The sequence below is a fragment of the Rhinatrema bivittatum genome, chromosome 16 (genome assembly GCF_901001135.1).
Source record: "Rhinatrema bivittatum chromosome 16, aRhiBiv1.1, whole genome shotgun sequence".
NCBI lineage: Eukaryota > Metazoa > Chordata > Amphibia > Gymnophiona > Rhinatrematidae > Rhinatrema > Rhinatrema bivittatum.
Window position 1 is genome coordinate 31385702 of NC_042630.1, and position 22771 is coordinate 31408472.

Sequence of the window (22771 nt, forward strand, 5' to 3'; positions counted from 1 at the left end):
TGTTCAAAATCTCCTTAGCTTGTTCGGACTGCACAGCTATTAGTGCGCTGCCTTAGGCAAAAAATGCTGAGCGGTATGAAATGGAACACTATTTCTGCGGTTTTAGATGAATGCACAATAAGAATTACACTGGATGCGTTAAAAAAAATACTTTGTATTCAAATTTAATAATTTTAAAAATTCCCCTTGCACCCGCGTGGTGCCCTGTATCGTCCTACAACCACACGCTAGCTCCAGTTTTTGGCCTCCTTTGTTGGGAATAGTTAGACTGTTGCATCTCTGGAAAGGAACATGATGGCTGTTTTTTGGGGATTTTACTGATGGGAACTGATCCCATCATGCATGACTGAGCGATCCACCCTCACATAATAAGAAACCTGCCCAAACCATGCATGACCTAGATAATAATGGAATTAGGTTATGATTAATAGTTCTGTGTTTCTACAGCGGTACATGCTGAACATGGATAGCACAAAAAAGGCAGAAATAGATATGCTTGTACACTGTTTCTCTGCACTGGAAAGTTATCACTGTACACTTTCACTTTGACTAACTTTTAAACAGTCGTATGGGCGTACATTCACACACGTGCGCTGGCTAGCGTGAACGGACGTGGCCATTTTATAACATAAGCGCGTATATGCGCACAAATGGCACCTCTACCACACAAGTGGGGTGGTTTTGCTAGGCACGCACTCTGACGTAAATGCCCATTTTCCTAGTTTACTCCCGGTAAAGGATAGGACTTCCTAGCCTCCCTATTGGCTCCAACCCTTCAAACCCTGCTGCCTAGCCCTGATTTTCTTTATTTTAAAAATTAAACGCCATCCATAGTAGAAGTAAAGTTACATGGTAGTGGATCCCGGTGCTCGTGCATACTTCAGGTTACAGATCCGGAACACTCCTGTCCTACCCACATCCCGTCCCTTTTTTTTTTGACTTCCCGATTTGTGCGTGTACTCGCGTGCTGGCCCAAGAAACTTGCGTATCTCCTGGCCCATCCCTGCACAGCAGCAGCGTGGGTACTTTTAATCATGTATCTTTGAAAGTGCTCCTGAGATGGAATTAGGTCTGGGAGAAGCACTTGCTGTGGATAAAGTAAACAATCAAAACTACCCGCATCGTTTTACTTCTGAAAACCTTGTCTGCAGGGTTTGCATGGACCGCAGTTGGTTTGATGATCTACCCCACAATGGTTAACCATGCAAAAAGGGCTCTGCTATATGCATAGGGAGAATGCATATGCAGCATTCACAGTGCAAATCATCTAAAGAACAGCAGGAAAAAAAAGATCAAGATTTGGGAGAAAGGCGCCCATCCACTGAGACAGAAAAGTTACTCCAAACAAAAGCATACAAGCTTGATTTTTGAGTTGCTTTACTGCCTTAAGCAGCTAGGGGAAAAGTGATCATGACCCCCCTTAAGGACCAACAACCAGAGCCCACACATGAAAAAGTGATCAAAAACAAATAAGCCCAGGACTTCAGCGTTTAAAGCCAACAGTCCAGGTCCTGATGCGTTTCAGCCTCAGTACTCGACCTGGCAAGTTACTTCAGGGGCAAACTTGCTGGGCAGACTGCATGGATCATTTGCTCTTTTTCTGCTGTCATTACTACATTACAAGCAGCAGAAAGAGAGCAAGGTGCGAGGGGAGAAGAAATACAGAAACGGTGGCACGATCTACTATCAGGCCAGCCTCAAAATGGCTTGGGGAGGGCCCCCAGGCCCCACCAGCCAAAGGAAGCAGCTGGGGGAGGGGAGGAGCAAGGTTACTAAAGAGTACCAGAATAGCAGGGGGAGGGGAAAGACAACCCAACACCAACTCCCACCCAATCTCAACCTCCTATTCATAGTATAAAGCAAATTATCAAATGCTGATAAATAAAATACATCCGTCTGAAGACCATCATGGCTTCAGCACTGCTGGCCTCCCATGTTATCTCGGCTCTGATGAGGTCATGCCCCTGCTGTTTTGGATTGTAACTGCTGCTCTGTCCCCCCCACCCCCCCATGCTCGGAGTCCTGATACCACTGTAATTGGTACTGTATATAAAGATATGAAAATGCCCTCAGGTTTGCAGAAGACTCAGTAAGGCGTACCTGCCTTCAGAGACGGATTTGGGTTTGGCAACCCCTAAGCACTGCTACTGCTGTAGTGCCCCCGCCTGATAATGTCAGACAACGGAGCAGAAGCTCTAAGGCACAGCTCCAGCTCAGGGGGTAATCTGAACATTCTAAAGCACTTTGGCAAACATTTGCATCTTTTACATTAATGTTATAAAAATGACCCAATTTTCCAACCTTGCTTGTGTCTGTATAATTGTAATTTTTTATTGGGTGAGGCAAAGGGATCTTAAGTATCAGTACAGAGATGAGATCGCAGGGATGGGCAGAGAAGACAAGGAGAGGGTGAGAGGACCAGGAAAGGAAAGGAGAAGAACTAGGAATGGGATGAGGAGAAAGTGAAAGAGCTGCAGATAGGAAGGAGGAGTATGTGAAGGAAAGACTGCAACGAGGTAAAAAGGGACCGGAGGTGGGGAAGATCAGGAATCTGGGATGAGAGAAAAGGAGGGAGGGAGGCTGGTTCTGGGATTGAGAAAGGGGAGGAGGATACGGTGGGGGATAGAATCCAAGAGAGAGAACCTGGATTGCAGAAGGAGAGAAGGCAGCTGGTCCCCGCTGCACTCCCTTGCATCCCCTCTCTAACCCCTCAGTCTGGCACACACACCAGCGCAAATCCCTTCTCTCTCTCGCATGCACACTAATACTGCTCCTTTCTCTCTCGCATCCCTCAGTGATCCCCATTCAGCCCCTCTTAACCTCTGTCCCAGCTCTGTGTCCTCCGGGCTCACTCCCCTCCCCTCCCGTTCCCTGCATGCAGAGGGAGGGGCTGGATCAGAAAGCACAGAGGGCTGTTCTTTGCTGAATGAGATTAAATCTTCATCCAGCCTGTTGCCCCCAGATTTCTGCCACCCTAGGCACAGGCCTAGTGTGCCTACTGACAAATCCAGGCCTGCCTGCCTGCCATCCAAAATTGGGGATTTTACTGAGTTAATTTTTAAAAAGAAATTATTTTCCTGATAAGATAACCATAACAATTAGAAAATATGGCCAAGACACCAACTATTACCTACCTTGGATCAAAATCTGGAATAGTGTATAGCAAGTGAATGGAGTCCAGCGATTGGCTTTGGAGCTGTGGTTTACTATTCATACGCAATGGGTTAACGTCGCTGAAAGCAAGCAAAGGAAATCAAGAGCAAAGCTTCAAACTGCACGTCATTTTCAAAAGGAAACTATATAAAGGTCGCTATCCAAAAAGCACTTTGCCCCATGCTGTGCCTATTGAATAAAGGCTGGAAGGCTGCAAGGCCCTACCTAGTCTCTGCATAGGGAAAACAAAGAGCCCATCCAGCCTCCTGCTTTACCTGGCCTTCCTCATATCTAACGATCTGCTGTGCTTGTCCCAGAGCATCTCGAATCCTGTTACCATTTTTGCCTCCCCTGCCTCCTGGTGGGAGGCTGTTCCATGCATCCGTCACCCTTTCTGGAAAGAAATATTTCAGTTTGTTGCTGCTGAATCTACTGCCCCTCCCCTCCCCCGAAGCCTCTTGTTCTAGAGCAGTCTTTCCTCTGAAAAAGGCTTGCTTTTTGTGCATTACCTGTATTGTTGAGATATATGGATATCTCTCTCATATATATATATTTAAGTCCTTCAGTGTTAATTGACAGAGCAGGTGTAGATTCTGTGCCATTGTGGTGGCTCTTCTCTTTTTGGAGGTACAGCCTCCAGAGCTGGACACAATACTCCTGATGAGGTCTCACCAGAGGCATTCTCATCTCCTTGTCATGTTGTTTTGTGGCCATGAAAATCAGTAACCAGAGGAACCTGTGTTGGTGGTAGATCAGTATCTCCCTCCCCTTCCTCCTACCATACATACACATAACTATCTTGGATTTTTGCATCCTAAATATATTACTCTATACATTTTTGTATAGAGTAATTTTTTACCAATCCTCGAGCTTTCTTAGGTCGTGCCTCATTTTTTTCTGTTCCATCTGGAGCATCTACCCTCTTACAGATCACTACCTTCTGCAAAAATCAAACCTTTATACAAGAGCATAAGAAGTGCCCTGCTGGGTTAGACTAATGGTCCACTGAGCTCAGCATTCTGTCTTCCACAGTGGCCAGACCAGGTCATTCGGAACTACCTGGCAGATCCCTTTTCTGCTGCTCACTCCCAGATGTGGAGACACCCAAAGGAAAATTGGTTCTTCCTGCTAATTTTCATTCCTGTAGTACCACAGATCAGTCCAGCCTCCTGTGTTTATTCATCCCTGCTCTGGTTTCACTGACACTGCTTCATAATCCCTGGTGCCACCTGCAGTTCCTCAGTATAGCTCTGTACCCAAGCACAAAACACTTGCAAAACTTGTAAAAAACTTGTAAAACCTTGAAAAAAGTCTTCCAACGAGTTTGTATTCCATAGCCTTAAAAATTTGTATCAAAAAGATTACAGCTGAGCTGATGACTCTCCACCTCCATAGATCAGGTGGATCCTGGACTGATCAATGATACTACAGGAATGAAAATTAGCAGGTCAGAACCAATTTTCCTTTCCCTGTATGTACCTAGATCAGTCCAGACTCCCGGGACGTACCAAAGCTCCCTACTTAGGGTGGGACCAGGAAAGTCCCTCTCGCAAGACACTCTCACCAAAAGGCCAAGACTCCAGATCCCCTACATCTAGATGGTAGTGCCTTACAAAAGTATGCAGTGACTTCCAAGTCGCTGCCCTACAAATTTCCTGTGGTGAAACCAACTAGCCCTCTGCCCACGAGGCCGCCTGAGAACGTGTAAAGTGAGCCCTCAACCCTTCAGGCAGCCGACGGCCTTTGAGTATGTATACCGACCCAATAGCCTTCTTAAGCTACTTCGCAATGGTAGCTTTGAAAGCCTGGACTCCATAAAATGAACAGATGATTAAATCTCCTAAAATCATTTGTTACCTTGAGATTCCTCAGCAAAGTCCTACGGACTTCCAACAGCCTAAGCTCCCAAGCATGAGGCACAGAAGCATCTAATTCTGGGAAAGCCGGAAGCTCCACCGTTTGATTAACATGAAAAGCCAATACCACCTTGGGAAGAAATTAGGGAACCATCCGCAAAGACACTCTTGAGTCTGAGATCTGAAGGAATGGATCGCGACAAGATAAAGCCTGCAACTCAGAAATTCTCCTCACAGAACAAATGGCTACCAGGAAAATGACCTTTGAGGTCAGATCCTTAAGAGTCGCTCTGCGGAGAGGTTCAAAAGGTGGCTCACACAAACATCGGAGAAAGAGATTAAGATTCCAGGATGGACAAACTCTCCTAACTGGAAGGCGCAAATTCTTAACCCCATGAAGAAATCGAACCACATCGGGATAAGAGGACAACGTGTGACCCTCAACTCTACCACATAGACAAGCCAGAGCTGCTACCTGTACTCTGAGGGAGTTAAAAGCTAGGCCTTTGATCAAACTTTCTTGAAGGAAAGATAAAACCTGAGACATCGAAGACCTGTACCCCGTTAGTTATACACTATGCCTCAAAGACCTTCCAGACTTGGATATATGACAACAAAATCGACATCCTTCTAGCTTGCAGAAGAGTAGTTATGACCACCTCTGGGTACCCTCTTCGTCTCAAACACCGCCTCTCAAAAGCTAGGCTGCTAGACAAAAGCGATCTGCCTGGTCTGAAAATATGGGGCCCTGCTGAAGAAGACAAGGAAGATGACTGAAGCGTAATGATCCGTCCACTGCCATGTTGACCAGATCCGTGAACCATGGCCAACGAGGCCACTCCAGGGCTACCAATACCTATTCTCCTGGGCGTTTTTCTATCTGATGCAATACTTTGCCTATCAGAAGCCAAGGGGGAAATATGTAAAGAAACCCCCCCCCGAGGCCAGAGTATTACCAGAGTGTTGACCCCTTCGACCCTGTACTCCCGTCTTCAACTGAAAAAACAAGATGCCTTTGCATTGAGATGCGTGGCCATTAGATGCACATGGGGACAGCTCCATCTCTCTCGGATGAACTGCATCACTGCCTTGGACATCTCCCACTTGCCTGGATCTAGCATTGTGCAACTTAGAAAGTCTGCTTGGACGATTTCAAACCCTTGTTATATGAGATGCCACTATCTGCATCAAGTGCTGCTCTGCCCAAAGAATTAACTCCTGAGCCTCCTGGGCCACTGCATGACTCTTGGTTCCTCCCTGCCGATTGATATATGCCACGGTCATTGCATTGTCCATTGAGACCCTCACCAAGTGGCCTTGAACCAAAGGTAGAAAAACAAGCAATGCTAACCACACTGCTCTGGTCTCTAAGCGATTGATAGATCAAGAGGCTTCTTTATTTATGTATCTTATTTTTATTTAATCATTTTTATATACCGAATTTTTCAGGCAAACATATCAAACCGGTTTACAGTAGCTAACAAATATTCATTTAAAAATATTTGCATTTCCAAAAGAGAAAAGGAAGTAAATACATAGTTTCATAATATAAATAAAATACAATTTTAAAATAAATAAAATAGTAAACTAAATAGTCATAATATTTAAACTGATAGAGAGGCAGTATAGTAAGAGCAGAGATAATAAATTAAAAAATATACATTACCTTGATAATTTGTCAGTAGTCTGAAATCGTTAGGTTAGTAGCTCCTGAAAGGCTTGTTTGAATAGCCATGTTTTAATGCCCTTTTTAAATAATTTAATGTTTGTTTCTAATCTTAATTCCTGTGGTATAGAATTCGATAGTTGGGGCCCAGTAACAGAAATAGTTCTTTCTGTAACATTATTTAGATGCGCAATCTTAGGGGAAAGACCAAACACCTTAGGCTGATTGTTGCTGGCATACTGCTCTCCAACCAGAAAGAGTGGCATTGGTAGTAAGAATTACTCAATTCTTGACTGCCAGATCTACCCCATGGACCAGATTGGACGTTTGCAGCCACCAAGCCAGATTATCACGCGCATGACCATCGAGCGAGACGGGCATATGAAACTCCTCCGACAACGGATTCCATTGTGCCAACAGAGCTATCTGTAGTGGTCTCGTATGCGCAAAAGCCCATGGCACCAACTCCAGTGTTGAGGCCATCAAGCCAAGAACTTGCAAAAAATCCCAAGCTCTGGGAACCTGCAAAGCCAACAGATGCTGGACTTGCATCTGTAACCTCCGAATGAACACCTTGCCCTTCAGCATTTTGAACAGAGCCCCCAAGTAGTCTAGGGTCCGAGACGGGATCAGCTGGCTCTTCACCAAATTCGCTACCCAGCCTAGACATTCTAGGGTGGTGATTACCTTCTGCACCGCCACATGACAAGTGACTTCTGACTTTGCTCTGATGATCCAATCGTCTAGATAAGAGTGTACCAGGACCCCTCATGTCGCAACGCCACCACCACCACCACCATTACCTTGATGAATGTGCGAGGCACCGTGGCCAGACCAAAGGGGAGAGCCTGAAACTGGAAATGCTGAGCCAGTACCATGAACCTCAGGAACTGATGGTGTTCTGGACGAATGCTAATATGTAGGTAGGCCTCCATCAGATCCAAAGAAGCCAGGAATTTGTCCTTGCGCACTGCTGCGATTACTGACCGCAGAGTTTCCATCCAAAACCTTGGGACCTTTAGCCCCACATTCACCCGTTTTAAATCCAGAATGGGGCAAAAAGCGCCTTCTTTCTTTGGAACTACGAAGTAGATGGAATACTGACCTTTGCCTCGTTCAGTCTGCAGAACCGGAACCACCGCTCCTAAGGTTCGTAACCTGTCTAATGTCCCCTGGACCGCCCAATGCTTTTCCAAATACCTGCAGGGGAAATCTAGAAATAAGTCACGAACAGGCCAAGCAAATTCTAATGCATAACCGTATCTTATTACGCTGAAGATCCACTGATCCTGAGTGATCTTGGTCCACTCCCTGTAAAATCGTGTTACATGACCCCCTATAAAAGGAACAGCGGAGTGGTCCGGCCTTGCCTCTTGTGAGGATTTGGCTCCAGTGGCACCACTATTGGAGGAATTTCTGAATGGCTGTCAACCCTCTTGAAAGGACTGCCCCCAGGACTAACCTTGAGAAGAGAACTGCTTTTGGAGGCTAGGGCTCCTCTCGCCTGACGTGGCCTCCTCATATCCCAAAAACACAACCGAGATTGAAAAGGCCGCTTGCCCTTAGGCTTATCCTCTGGCAACTTATGCACCTTATTCTCACCCAGGTCCTTCATCAAACAAGAGGTGCCCCTTAAAAGGCAGAGAGCCTAAGCGAGACTTAGGCAACACATCTGCTGTCCAGTTGCGTAAACACAATAACTGCCTGGCTGAAACGCAGACCCCATAATACGGAAGGAAGTTCTGACCAAGTCATATAATGCATCAGCCATGTAAGCAACCGAAGCCTCCAAGCGCTCTGCTTTATCTGCTTCGACACCTGAATTTGCCTACCCCTCCTGAAGCTGTTGAACCCAGTGCAGGCAAGCCCTTTGCATGAAGCTGGAGCAGATAGCCGCCCGCAGACTCAGGGCTGATACCTCAAAAATCCTTTTGAGCTGAATTTCCAACTTCCAGTCTTGAACATCCTTAAATGCCACGGAACCTGCAATAGGGATAGTCGTCTTCTTTGTGACTGCCGAAACCATAGTGTCCACCTTTGGAAGGGAAAAGAACTCCAACATCTGTTCGGTAATGGAGCTTAGCCATTGCCCTTCCCACTCTCAAGCCAGAGTCGGGTGCTCCCCATTCTCGATCCACCATAGCGAAAAGCTTGCGGCGGAGCCCGAAGCCCATCCAGAACCGGATCCGTACCTCCTATATCTGAGTCTTCCTGTGGAAGTTTCAGCCCTAGTTCCTCCAAAACCTGAGGAATCAAAGGGCCTAACTCCTTCTTCCGGAACAAGTGGAACACTTTCGGGTCATCACCCTCCGAGACCGAAAGATTATCTAGACCATCTCCTTGAGATAAGCCAACGTCATCTGGATCAATAACCTGATCCTGTGACAAGGCCTCCTGCATCCCGGGGTCCCCCTGAGACCCAACTGAGTCATCTGAATCTGCCTCAGCAAACCCAGGATGCCGCGAACGCTGTCCCAGCAGAGGGTTCCAACGTCGGGATTGCTCAGGCCCTGGAGCGCCTCTCTGAGCCCCTAGAGGGTGAGACTGGCTACCCAAACCTGCCTGCTGAGCTAAATATGCCTCATGCAGTAGGAGAACAAAATCAGCAAAAGAAGGCCCGAGGAGCCTGAGAGAGCTGTGAGGATGCAGTCTCCGCAGATGTAGGCACTGGCAGATCTAAGCACACTGCCTCATCTGCCCCCTCCCCCCCCCCCAGACTCGCTATTATGGTCGGGTGAGCAGAGAAAGATGCGGAGGCAAATCTCCCCCATCGTCCGTTCTGAACAGACCGTACTGCCGGGGGAGCCAAAATGGCCGCTGTTTCCCGCGTCAGAGGAAATCGGAGGCTTGCTGCGGTCCGCACATCGGCGCTTTACAGAAACCCTCAGGGGAGAGTCCGAACGATGGTTCCTGCCTATCATGGTCGCCGAAGCCACCAACGGACCCTTCCCCCCAAAATGCAGGCTGCACGTAAACTAAAGCGGCCGAGCCGCACCAATCCTGCACCACACATGCGGCAAACAGAGCCGCAAGCCATGCTGAAACCGGTGAGAAACCCCCCCTGCCGAGCCCCGAAACAAAGGCGCGAACGGGAAGCAAAAAACGGAACCTGCACACCCCGCTACAAACAGGACCGGACGGAGAGAGCTGCCTGCGAGACAGCCTTACCTTTATTATTTTTTTTCTTAAAACAACTTTAAAACTCTGGCCGGCCTCTCCTCTGCAGAGAACACGGAGCTGTCCAGCTCAGGTTCAGCAAAAGGAAAAAAGAAATAAGGAGAGACTGAAACCAGAAATTTAAAGAAAGAAAGGCAAGCCGATGAAGAAATGAAAAAAAAGATAACCAGCCGCCCTGAGCCTACAGTTGCCCCGAGCAGCTTCGGTGAAGGGGAGGGATCTGGACCACCAGATTTACACCCCATGGACTAAAGGAGTGAGCATACAAAAAGGTCACTGACCTCTAGCTCATCCACCTCAGCCAAACAGGGAAGGATCCACCAAGATCCAAACACCCCTGGGAGGAAAAGCTCACACCCAAAAGGAAAAAAAAATCACCAGACCTCAGAACTGCAGGTTATGCACCAGCCACCATCTGCTGGAGACAGAGAAATACTGAGGAACTGCAGGTGGCACCAGGGATTAGGAAGCACTGTGAGTGAAACTTTCTCTGTCTCCATCTGCTGGCAAGGATGAATAAACCCAGGAGTCTGGACTGATCCGGGTAACATACAGGGAAGTTATACAGCTAATAATTGTTAATGGACCTGTCTTCCAGAAACCTGTCTAAACCTTTGCAATATCACTTATGAAAATAGTCCACAGAATCAGAACCCGGACTACATATAGAGTACATACAGAAATACGCACACAATATATGTACATATACACACACACACACACACATTTATATCCATGTGCATGAATACACACAAGGTTAGAAACTGTAACAATATGCAATCACCTATGACTATTAAAATGCATTTTAATTACAGTAAATTTCAGTTTCACAAAGCAATCAAAATAAGGATCCCCCGACGGAGATCCCCAGGCCCATCCAACCTCAGCCCATTCCCCTTCCTTGCTCTCCAGCTTTACCCCTCAATTCTCACTGCTAAGGATGCCATGGACTCGCACGTCTTCTTTAATTCTATAATTCTAAATGAATAGTAAGGATAATACGCATACACTACATACTGTTATAGACGCATTTCAGGCAGGTGTCAGATAACGATACACTGTTGAACCCATGTAGACCAGCCTCCTGGTTTAACAAGTGTCATAATCAGACCTGATGTGTCTGGGGGAATCTTCTACTTGGCTTTTGATTAGCAGGATGGATATGGAGAAGGCCACCACTGTGCCGCTTTCTCTCCTGGTTTCCAACTCAAATTTCTTTCCCATGTGCCCTCCTTGGCGTGGCACAGCGGCTATCATCCCTCTGTTGGAGCCATGGTGTCCACACTGCAGGATGGGCAACCGGTCAGACGATTTAATAACGGGGGCTGGCGAGGCGAGATGCGGCAGTTAGCTACTCCTGAGAGCACAGTAAATAACCAACAGTAGAATATAAAATGGCAAAACTTTAATAAGAGGTTGAAACCCTGTCCAGTCATGTAGGGTTTGAACAGTAACTTAGGACATTACTCTCCTTCTGAGCAGATATTAAAATGCCTTTCTTGTTTTTTTTATCAAGGCAACCCTTGCACTGCAGGGTTTTATTACATGGGAAACACAACTGGGTTTTTTATATAAATTTCAGAAGCTAAGCTGCAGGATCTCAAGGGACAGAATTTTTATAGTGCCTTGTAACTATCATACAGCCAGTCCAGAAAAAAAAAATCCTCTATTAATTGGGTAATGTCGCAATGCCTGGGGTAATGTTATAACCAGTAATTAAATACAGTAATTCTAGTTGCCTTTGTAACTCACTTGTGAAATATAAGTCCAGAATTACTGGTATTATTAAGACGATGCTGAACATGTAATGTGGGCATGAATTTACAAATGAGACTGAAAAAAGGTGCAACTATCATCAGGAGGAGAATTGGGTGTGAAGCATTATAGTGAGACGCAACGCAACCTCATTTGTGACCATGAAAAGACCTGGGTGGGAGGAGAGGACCCGTGCATTCACTTTACTATGAGAACTTCTGCATTTGTCTTCCTTCTTTGGTCCTTTTACCATTCTGACATTCCGGGTAGATAACAAAACCGACTTGGATAAGGAGCGATATCCTGCAGGCGATCAAAACTTGTACAGCTAACAACTGGGGGACATCCTTAGCTAGAGCAGCATGGCAGTCTGGGTGGGGCCGTTTGGTTCTTATCTGCTATCACTAGTTTACTATGGTCTAGCAAAAATGAGCATAGGATGCTCCAACCTCCAACGTGTGGAAATTACACAGAGATACAGTACATCCAAGCCTTTGACCATGCTTGCAACACTTGTAATTTAAATAAAAGTGGCACATCTCATGTATTAATCATTACCCAGTGCGAGTATTATGGCATGAGCAGTTGTGTTCCTTTCCAAATGATTCTGAGGACATAGTTGAGCATTGCTCAAAGGCTTAGGACAAATTTAGTGGTTTTGAAGAATTCATTTGATAAAGCCATACAGTAGTTTGCTAAAAAAAAAAAAAAAAATCGTCTAAGGCTAGGCCTACTAATGTGGCAGGTTCATAAGCAGCTAATATATATAAGTCTTGAAGAATCCAATTATATCTTTTTGTTGGTTGTATAAATTTGTTTATATGGGTCCTCTCCTTTTGTGGTCTAATTATATGGGAGGGAGAGTATTTTCCTGCTATGATTAAAATTTACAATTTTATTTATTTTTTATGTTGTTTCTATCGAGGACTGTTATGTTTTTGTAAATTGGAAATGTATAAATAATTAAAAAAAATAATTAGGTAGCATTGCAACATACAAAGAAAGCTAATAACTATTCATACTCACAATGAGAAGAACATTATGCCTTCGCTTTGCTAGCCTCTGGAAGCTGTCACATAAACCAGGTGCTAAGTACTGCATGCAGCCAGACTTTCTAGTCAGCGGTGGCTGCAAGCCTGTATCTCAAATATTAGAATCCTAAATCCTAATGGGAATCATGTTTGATGAAAAAGGATTATGTTTATTCTAATGATTATCATCATCAATATTTTGCTGTCTTTACCAGAACTATGCATGGATTTACCAAAAGGGGGCTACCAGCTAGGCCTGGGTGACAATCTTTGAGCCTACGATGGCCTGCCACATAACAAACACTACCACAGAGGGAATCTTCTTGCAGGAGGATGATGTCGGCAGAAAGGGGATCGCTTGGTCCAACCTAGTCTGCTCGTCATTACCCAAAGGAGCAAGACTGTAAAATGTTGTTGCGAATCCGCTTGGATCAAAAAAAAAAAGTATTCCCCTCCCAGTGCTGATGAAAAATGTCAGGGATGAGGGGGAGGGGAGCACTTGCTGTGAATCTACAGACTCCAGTTTTGCACCTATGCAATTGTTGTCCTTGAAACACCTGCACTGTACAAACACAACCTCCATCTCTAGTTAGAAAGCATGCAGCAAGTCTACAAATATTTGTCCCTCTCTTTCTTGGTGTGATAGAGCGGGAGAATGACAAGCCACAAAACGCGTGGGCTGCAATACGAAGAGCATGGAAAGCAGAGGATCTGGTGATGGCCTTTTCGTTCAAACCTTGCAGTCACACTTCCAAATGGGGAAATAAAGCAAACGCAGGCAGCTCCACTCTCTTTCCCTGCCATTTAACTGTTTCACAAGGTTAAGGGAAGATCTTCAAACAGGCTTTCTGGCTCATATAGAAGAACACTAGGAGGACCCGGGGGCTGAAAGGCATCAGCTTTGAACGTGCTCCATAACAATACTACAGCAACAGAATCTTGTGGGGACGGGGTGAACTTAGCACGAATGCAGGGATACTGGATTGTGTTTTCCCTGTTAGAAGGATACTTCAGATACCTGAATTTTTTTCTGATTCTGCCAAGAGTTCATGATCTCAGAATAGTAACACAGTTAATTCTCTTACTGCTGCTCCTACAGCTTTTCATTCTTTATTTCTTAAGGTAATAGATGCACTAATGGACAATCCACATCACTAGATCTACAAAGCTTTGTACATAGGTGCACACATGGACAGGTTTGAAGAACATCCTTACAGGTGCCACAAACAGCCTTCTGACAGCAATGACCTGTGACAGAATAAGAATTTCCAAACTAAGTAATCTCTCTCTCTTCATGTCCCTTAAAAGAATATGTCAACTTAGTCTGAGCTAGCTCAAACACCTGATGGTTCTGACGTGTTTTAAGTTGTTCTGCTTTGCTTTTAGCAATGGCGAGAAGTGGGGTGTCATGTTTCTGGCACAGATTAATAGAAATACTGATTTATCCCAAGACAGATCCCCAGGATTGAGTTTTATCCTGAACCAGAGATGTATTCCCTTCAACTGTTCCTAGTTGTCAAGCCACTGTGTCATAATCTCCTCCTCACTGACCAGGAAAATTAGGGGGATTGAGGGACTGGGGTTTCATAATCTTTAAAGGTAGTATTTGGCTTGTAGATAGTATGTAGTTGTAGGTGGGATTTTGATGTATTTTTTAGGTAGTGGTTGAGCTTGTATGTAATATGTAGTTGTGGGTGGGATTTGATATTCTTAGGAGTAGTGATTGGGCTTGTAGATAACATGTAGTTGAGAGTAGAATTTGATGGTTTTTTGAGGTAGTGGTTGGGCTTGTAGAGATAGTTGTAGTTGTGGATGGAATTTGATGGGGTTTTTTTAAGTAATGGTTGGCTTTATAGATAGTATGTAATTGAGGCTGGGATCTGATATTCTTTAGGAGTAGTGATTGGGCTTTAGATAGTATGTAGTTGTGAGTAGGATTTGATGGTTTTTCGAGATAGTGGTTGGGCTTGTAGATAGTTGTAGTTGTGGGTGGGATTTGATGGTTTTTTGAAGTAATGGTTGGGTTTGTATATAGTATGTAGTTGTGGGTAGGTTGTTTATTAATTGCTATTGCCACTTGAATTATTTGAGCAGTTAGATTAGCAGCTCTGCCTTCCCAGTGAGAACTGAGTGAGTTCGAACTATATTTCTTGACTGCCTAGTTACTTATATTTTTATTGTTATATATGTATTTTATTGACTTTTTATTTTATTATGATTTTTTATGTTTTGTTGTAAACCACTTTGGATTGAATTTTCTTCAAGAAAGGCGATATATAAATGTAACAATTTCTGAGCACAGGGTGGCAGAGAGCCACTCTGATTTTCAGCTTGGGCTCAAAACGGAGGCAGAACAACGTAAAAAAGAAATCTGTGGTAATTGTACCAAGTATCCCACTGTAGAATATAAGACAGAGCCAGCAAATATTATCCAGCTTTAATTATGTAGTGAAGACTAAAACTGTGAAGGATTCAAAGGGGCATGGGATAAAACACTGTGGATCTCTAAAAGGCTCGAGGATGGGAATAAATAAAAAAAGCTTAACCGGCACGGAGCGGCAGTTACTACCCTTAAGAGAAACATGGGGGCAAACTGGCACGGAGCAAGCAGTGACTGCCTTGGGAAGCTGCTGGGCAGACTAGATGGACCATTTTGGTCTTTTTCTACCGTCATTACTATGTTACTATGTAATGTAAGTCAGAGCTACACAGCCAGAAAAGGTAAAGAGGAACAAGAAACAAGAGAGTGTCTAGCATGGAACCTGAACATTCATACACCTTGATCGTCCCCTGCTACATTACATAACACCCATTCTTAATGATCTGGCTTGGGAGCAACGATTTCAGATTTTCTTTTACATTAGCCTGCCTTCTCACTTTTCACTAAAAAAACCAACAAATTCTGGAGCTAGCCTGGTGGCTGAGAGGCAGTGCTTCACGTTGCCACACGGAAGGTCCTCAATTCAATCCCTGAGTCGGCTGGGGTTGCTGTGGTGGCACAGTGACTCCTAGTGGCCAGATTCAAGGCCCATGGTAAAGAGCCTGGCCCAGGACCACTGCTACAAAGCCTGGACTAGGTACAGTGGGATGGGGGTATAAAATAAGGGGGGAAATCCCTGGGCAGATGGGAACCAGGGCTGGTACCAGATCCAGCCCTGGTTCCCATCGAGCTGAGGGTACAAAGAACGGGAAGAAACTGCTGGGTAAAAAAAACTCCCTTAAGGAAAATTGCAGACTAGAACTGCAAAGAGGAGGCTAAAGGTCAGCCAGCCCTTTCCTTTTTTTTTTTCTTTTTCTTGCCTTCACATCTCCTTTGGTTTCCGCTGTAATGTTTTTCTTCTCTCTTTTTCTCCTGTTTCTTCCTGTCCCCTTCCCTCTATTCCCCTCCTCATCCCTCTTTTCTCCTGCCTTCTGCTCTGTCTCACTCACTTTCTTTCTTCTTTCCATATCCATCCCTCCTCTCCTCTTTTTTTCTTGGTGTCTCTCTCTCCTCCCTGTGCCTGCCTTCCCATCCAACCCCCCCCCCCCCCAGCAAACAGTGCAGTGCACTGGGAGCTGTCAGCGGAAAATGCCTAATAATACACCATTAGTCACTTTCAGTTCCTTCAGTGCATTTCAATGAAGAGGGTTAAACCGCAGCAGAGATCTGAGAAGAGGGAATCAAACCAGTTAACACCTGGAGGTTTAGTTCCCTCTAAAGCCCTTCAGCTTGGCTGCCAGCGTGCTAATATTTTGTGTCATGGGAAATAAATAAGAAGAAAATAACATCGTTGCTCGCCCCTTCCACCCCGGCGCGGTGCTCGCTGAGGCGGACCTGCCCTCACCCGCCCCCCCTCCTTGCCTCACACAATGGTCTTGCCTGGTGTTTGCTCTGTCAGTGTTAAGGCTGCTGCGGTGCTTCGCTTCACTCTGGTATCCAAGAACTCGCCCCCCCTCCCCCCCCTCCGCCTGCAGCCTCCTCCTCCTCCTCCTCTGCCTGCATCCTCTACCGATCCCCTGCCAAGATCATCCTGGAAGAGAACCCCCCCCCCCCAGCCGCAGCAACAGATCCAGGGGCCGGTGCCAAGACGGGCATTTTACAGGTGAGAAACCTTTTAGGAGAGAAAAAAAAAAGCAATACAGAGGGCTGGTGTGTGAGTGCCTGGGTACCAGTAATGGATGGGCCTCGGGCTCCTTGCTGTGGAAGGAGTTGCCTGGCTGTAGCCATTTTGTCCTGCAAAACCTTGCCACCAGAGCTGGCCCCCTTCTCTCCTTCGCTCTCTCTGCTATTTGCTGGATTGCATGCACCAGGAATAGCTACGTCTGGTCCCTGAAAGGACTGCGGATTTTCCCCTAAGCAAACGTTCTGGCTTGTTTCATTACCTAATCTAGCTTTGGACTTCTAGGAGAAGGGAATAACAGGGAAAGATGTAGCAGTGTGGTTATTATGACCTTGGTAGAATGGTAGAATAAAAAAAGAAAAGTAGAATGCCAGAAACGGCTCGTCCTTGCACAGTTATGCCCTGTAGCACCTGGATTACAAATGCCTGGGGTGAGACTGGTAAGTAATCCCTATTGCCCGGGTATCCAGTAGAATACATATGAGGTGGGTGAGTGTATGCATTTTTTTTTAATGTCTTGAAGATTAGCCTGATAAAATCCTTTTACCCTTCCTTCTGAAAAGAGCTGGGTCAGATATATCTGTATTCTGTATTTTGCTATGGTGAGTGGGTGTAACCAAGCCTGTAGCAGGGCAGCATGGGGGAAGAAATCCTATGTAGGGAAATACAGGAATCTGGAGGAGGAGGGAAGGAGGTGGATGACCCAAAATAGCTAAGTTTTCATGCTCTGATACCTATTTGCTGGGCTGCATGCAGCATGTGACCCTTTTAATATTTCAGGTCCCAGGAGGGTCTGGGAGAAGAGACTCTGACCTTGTTGCTTCGGCTGTGGGTTGATGCAGTCTTCTTGTAGGCAACCCGATAAACAGAGATTGATAAGTAATAAAGGCCCCAACTTTACATTTATTGAAAAGCCAAGGCTGGGGGGGGGGGGGGGGGGGTTCGGGGATGGAAGGACTGAGGTTTCAGATGGGTCTTGCTTGAACAAGAATGACCTTGTCCTGACAGAAACTTGCCCTGTGCTGTTTCTTTGAAGGGTGCACATGTCTGCTGTGTAGGGAATTTCAAGAATGGCTGAAATTCTTTAAGAAGCGCAGATAACTGAATGTGTGTAAACATATACATATATCTCATATTTAAACAACTGCCCTTGCTTGCTCTGTATCGCTAATGTATATGTAATATATATGTATGTATGTAATATTTATATGTAATATATATGTCATGTCAGGACTTATTCACTGCTTCAGATTATTCACTAGCACAGATATACAATCTATCAGAAACCAGAAATGTATGGTATCTTAGATTACCTGTCCATCTATTTAGCTATCGTATAAACATGAACCATCCTCTCAAGTGGATGAGCCATAGGTGAGGTGCCCACCTTGTTTAATAAGCAAGCATATTTCTTTTTCCAAGGTCCAGAAAGGCACCGTATTCAGTTGCCAAAGAATGGTAATCAAACATGGCTCTGGCAGGCCTTGGTTAAGATAGACTTGCAGAGCAGCTGCGGCACTCTGTGGTATAGGATATGCAGGGATTTTGGCATCAGCCATATGCCCTATTATATGCATAGGTATTTATAGTGTTTACATGTATATATATTACAGTGCAGATGGTGTAAGGTAAGTGAAGAGAATGCATACCCAGTTATTCTTTTCACTACCACATATGCATGCATGCACGTGAACACACGCACACATACTCTGCTCTCTGGAGAAGATCAAAATATTATTTCTAGGGCAGGAGATAGAAGAAGAGGCAGTGCGTTCTGGTATCCTGCAGCATGCACAGGGCTTCTTTGCACTTGGAGATCAGGTTTTGTAAAAGCACTGGGTGCTCTCATCACACAAGCTGTTTGATTGTCAAGGTGGTCTCAGATATAGGCTTATGTTCAGCAAATATGGATTTTCTGAATAATGTTTATAGTGGCATGATGGTTTGCATCATTCCAGTTAAGGCTGTGATATTGTGGTACAGGAGGACATCACTCCCAACCTTAGGCAGTGTCCTCCCTGCTTCCCTTTATAGTCACTGTCCTTCATCTGGTTTCATCTGGGCAGTGGATCAGGATCCTTCCCTGCAGGATGTTGGAGATCAGATCTCACATCTCCTAGCAGAAATTATACTTGTGATTCAGTTCTCTGGTTTTAAATTTGAGCTTTTATTTCTGGCAATGTTGGTACCCAGCAAGTGAACTAGTCGTAGGCCAAGCTATAGGCAGAGTTGTGTACTCTAGCAATGTTATACAAATATAATGGCTAAAACCATCCTTTATTTACCAGTTCCACCCAACTCATGATTTTGTAGACTTCTATCATGTCCCCTCTCAGCCATCTCTTTTTCCGGGTTGGAGAGCCCTAGCCTGCATAGCTTCTCCTGGCAGATGATCCAGCCCCTTTATCGTTTTTGCCGCCTTCCTCTGCACTTTTTCTAGTCCCACTGTCTTTCTTGGGAGGGGGTGGCCAGAGCTGTACACAGTGCTCGAGGTGTGGACTCACCATGGCTCCATGCATAAGCAATATGGTTTTCTGTTATTTACCTTTTCAAATAATACTAAAACAAGGGGATACTTCATGAAATTAACCACCAACAGATTCAAAACAAATTGTAGAAATTCTTTTCCCACTTGGTACACTATCAAACTGTGGAATCTTGCCAGAGGAAGTGACCAAGGAGACTAGCATAATGGGATTTGAAAGAAGTTTGGACAAGTTCCTGGAGGAAAAGTCCATAACGCATTATTAGCCAGGTAGACTAAAGAAAGCTATAGCTATCCCTGGGAGTGAGTAGCAGGAATTAGATCTACTTATGGGATCTGCCAGGTACCTGCAACCTGCATTGCCATGCTGGGCTCGATGGACCTTGGTCTGACCCAGTATGGCAATTCTTATGACCCTAAGATTTCAGTGGGATTTCAGCCACTCAGCATCTCTGGGACATCACCAAACCTTGAAACTTTAGGTCCTGGTGGATAATTCATTCCAAATTCCTCTGATACAAATGGTCCTAACCACAGATGCATCCAACCTAGGTTGGTGGGACTCATATAGAGCGACTCCACACCTATGGGATCCAATCTTAATAAATAAGAAGCCCCTGGATGCAGGCAGCTATCTGTGCCAAAAGATTGCAATGTTGGGTGTCCTCAGAAACCAGATGTTTATGATAATGTGCAAAACACTGTGTATTTAACAGAGAAGAGCTACCAAAATGATAAGGGGAATGGAACAGCTCCCCTATGAGGAAAGATTAAAGAGGTTAGGACTTTTCAGCTTGGAGAAGAGACGGCTGAGGGGGGATATGATAGAGGTGTTTAAGATCATGAGAGGTCTAGAATGGGTAGATGTGAATCGGTTATTTACTCTTTCGGATAATAGAAAGACTAGGGGGCACTCCATGAAGTTAGCATGTGGCACATTTAAAACTAATCGGAGAAAGTTCTTTTTTACTCAACGCACAATTAAACTCTGGAATTTGTTGCCAGAGGATGTGGTTAGTGCAGTTAGTATAGCTGTGTTTAAAAAAGGTTTGGATAAGTTCTTGGAGGAGAAGTCCATTACCTGTTATTAATTAAGTTGACTTAGAAAATAGCCACTGCTATTACTAGCATCAGTAGCATGGGATAGACTTAGTTTTTGGGTACTTGCCAGGTTCTTATGGCCTGGATTGGCCACTTATGTTCTTATACAAAGACAAATCTGTTTGAATTAATTTCTTGAAATATCCACATGCTGTGTGGTTTTCATCTTCTATCTTTTGAAGAATAATAAGATAAGTGTTTATTATTCTTTATCAGAATTTGTAAAAAAAAATACAAAAAAAGTAGGCGTTGGCAAGAGATACACTACCTTGGTTAAATGGGTGGTAGTGGCTGGCCTGGTAGATGACTAAGATGTGAAGACTATCATTTTAATTACCTGTACACTTTGCCTTATGTACAAGATCAATTACTAATATGTACTAGAAAACTTCACTTGATTGATACTAATGCCTGCCTGTGATTACCACTTCTATAACCAATCTTTCTTTGTTTTGTTTGTTTGTTGAGCTATAATTATGAATGTCACTTTGTAAACTGTTGTGATCTATACATGGAACAACTAAATACATAAATACATAATATACCAATTAGAACAGGCTATGGGGGTGATGACTCCCCATCTGTTTTCTGTTTGTACCCACTCACAAAGCTATGGAATAAATCATGAGACTCCTCCTCCCTATTACCATATTCAAATAATTCTAAGAGCTTTCCCCAGATTTCTTTCCCTTGAGTTTTGTAAAATTGAGGTTTTTTCTCAATATCACTTCATTTTGTGTTTCAACCCCCACACTCCTCCAACAACTTGCAGTATTAACTCTCCTGCTTGTTTATTGCTTGCTTTCCCCCTGGGGCTTCATCTCTGGACCTAATTCTTGGGCTGAGAACCCCAATCTGAGTGCTACTCTCTGGTCCAAGGCATCACTCATGTCAGGCTCGGGATGATCCCAGAAGAGAAGAAAGAAGAATGCCTCTGTCCTTGCTCAGCTTTACTGCATGTAGTAACACCAGAATACGCCACCCACTCTTAGCTATTCATGAGAGTCGGGAGTCATGTCTGACGTACAAAGGGATGCTTTATATGGAGTGGAATATTAGAGGGTCAGCACGCAAAGCCTGGGAGAGTAGGAGCCTAGGAAGTCGGTGTATAACAATTGAGATAATGGGGATTAATGTATTAAGGCTAACATAGTAGACGATGGAAAATAAGAACAAGTGGACCACCCAGTCTACCCATGTTGCCTTCCTCTCTAATTCTGTACCATTCTGGGTAGATAAGCACAGAAACTCCCACATTTAAGACATGGCTTGTAGCAATAAGTAGGGATGTGAATGGGAAACATTTTCGTTGGATTCGTTTACAGTTCAAATGAACATTTCCCATATTTGTTGCAAAATACCCATGCGTTCCCTTTGTTTTCAGAGGTGCATGTGCATCCATGTTGTTCTATGCACATAGAACTGAAAGCTGTATTTAACGCCCATCAGCACACGCAGAAGTGGGCGGGGCAGGGAGAAAGTTACGCCCATATTTTATAAACTGTGCAGCAGGAGTTGCATAGTTTATAAAATGCCGTGTACCACCGCCCTAAAAGTATGTGCACATTTTGCTAATAGAAGGATCCATATAGTTTTATAGAAGTAGGCACATATATTTATGCAGGAAATAACTGTAACCTGTGCACATAATTACGCTCAGTTTCTGCATGGAGCAGGCACGTGCTTGGCTCATGAAGAACTATTTGTGCGCCTAGTTTTATGCACCAGTTTGCAGAAACATCCACCGGGGCACCCCAGACTCTCCATCACTTCGCCCGGGCCCACCCAAAAACTGCAAGCAACAGAAAAGTGCAATCTGAGTTCTGCGACTCAAAAGGCAAAGGTGGAAGGTAGCGCATGCATCCTTTACAAAATATTTACTTGTGCGTGCACTTTCCAAACCCCACCCTGGAATGCTTGTGCAACGCCCTCTTCTGCATTCGCGCGCAAGAGCGCGCAGAATGGCAACTACGCGCGCATTTCTGACCTTCTAAAGATTCATTTACCACACGCAAAGACTATTTCTACGTGTGCATGCTCATCTTACACAAACAAATCTCGTGCAAATCTTTGAAAAATGATCCCACAAAAACACATTTTATGTGCATAAAAATATACTGTGCATGCACAGATTGCCAAAATGATATGTGAGTGAAGGTTGGGTTAGTAGGGGAGGACTAGTTTATAAAGGCTTGGGTAGTGGGAGTATGGAGGGCGGGGTACAATGAGTGAGGCAGTATGTTATTGGTGCATAAGGCCTTGGATAATAGCATAAGAGATGAAATAGTTGGAGGACCAGTGTATAGGAGGCTTGGGTATGGCTTATACTTTCTTGTGAACCCTTTATCTGCATTTTAAAAGGGGATTATAGAGATCTGATTGCTTGTAAAAATATAGCGTGATATCTGGACGCTCAAAACCCTTCATAGGCAAAGGTTAAATAAGAA

At 44.6% G+C, this 22771-nt stretch overlaps 1 protein-coding gene across 1 annotated transcript in view; it reads left to right on the plus strand.

The window, feature by feature from the left end:
* The first annotated feature begins 16591 nt into the window (after positions 1–16591).
* SV2A (synaptic vesicle glycoprotein 2A) overlaps positions 16592–22771 on the plus strand; it is a 43911-nt gene continuing 37731 nt past the window's right edge. The window contains exon 1 of the mRNA XM_029581088.1: positions 16592–16720. The gene's annotated coding sequence lies outside the window, so the exon portion shown is untranslated. The remainder of the gene's footprint in view (positions 16721–22771) is intronic.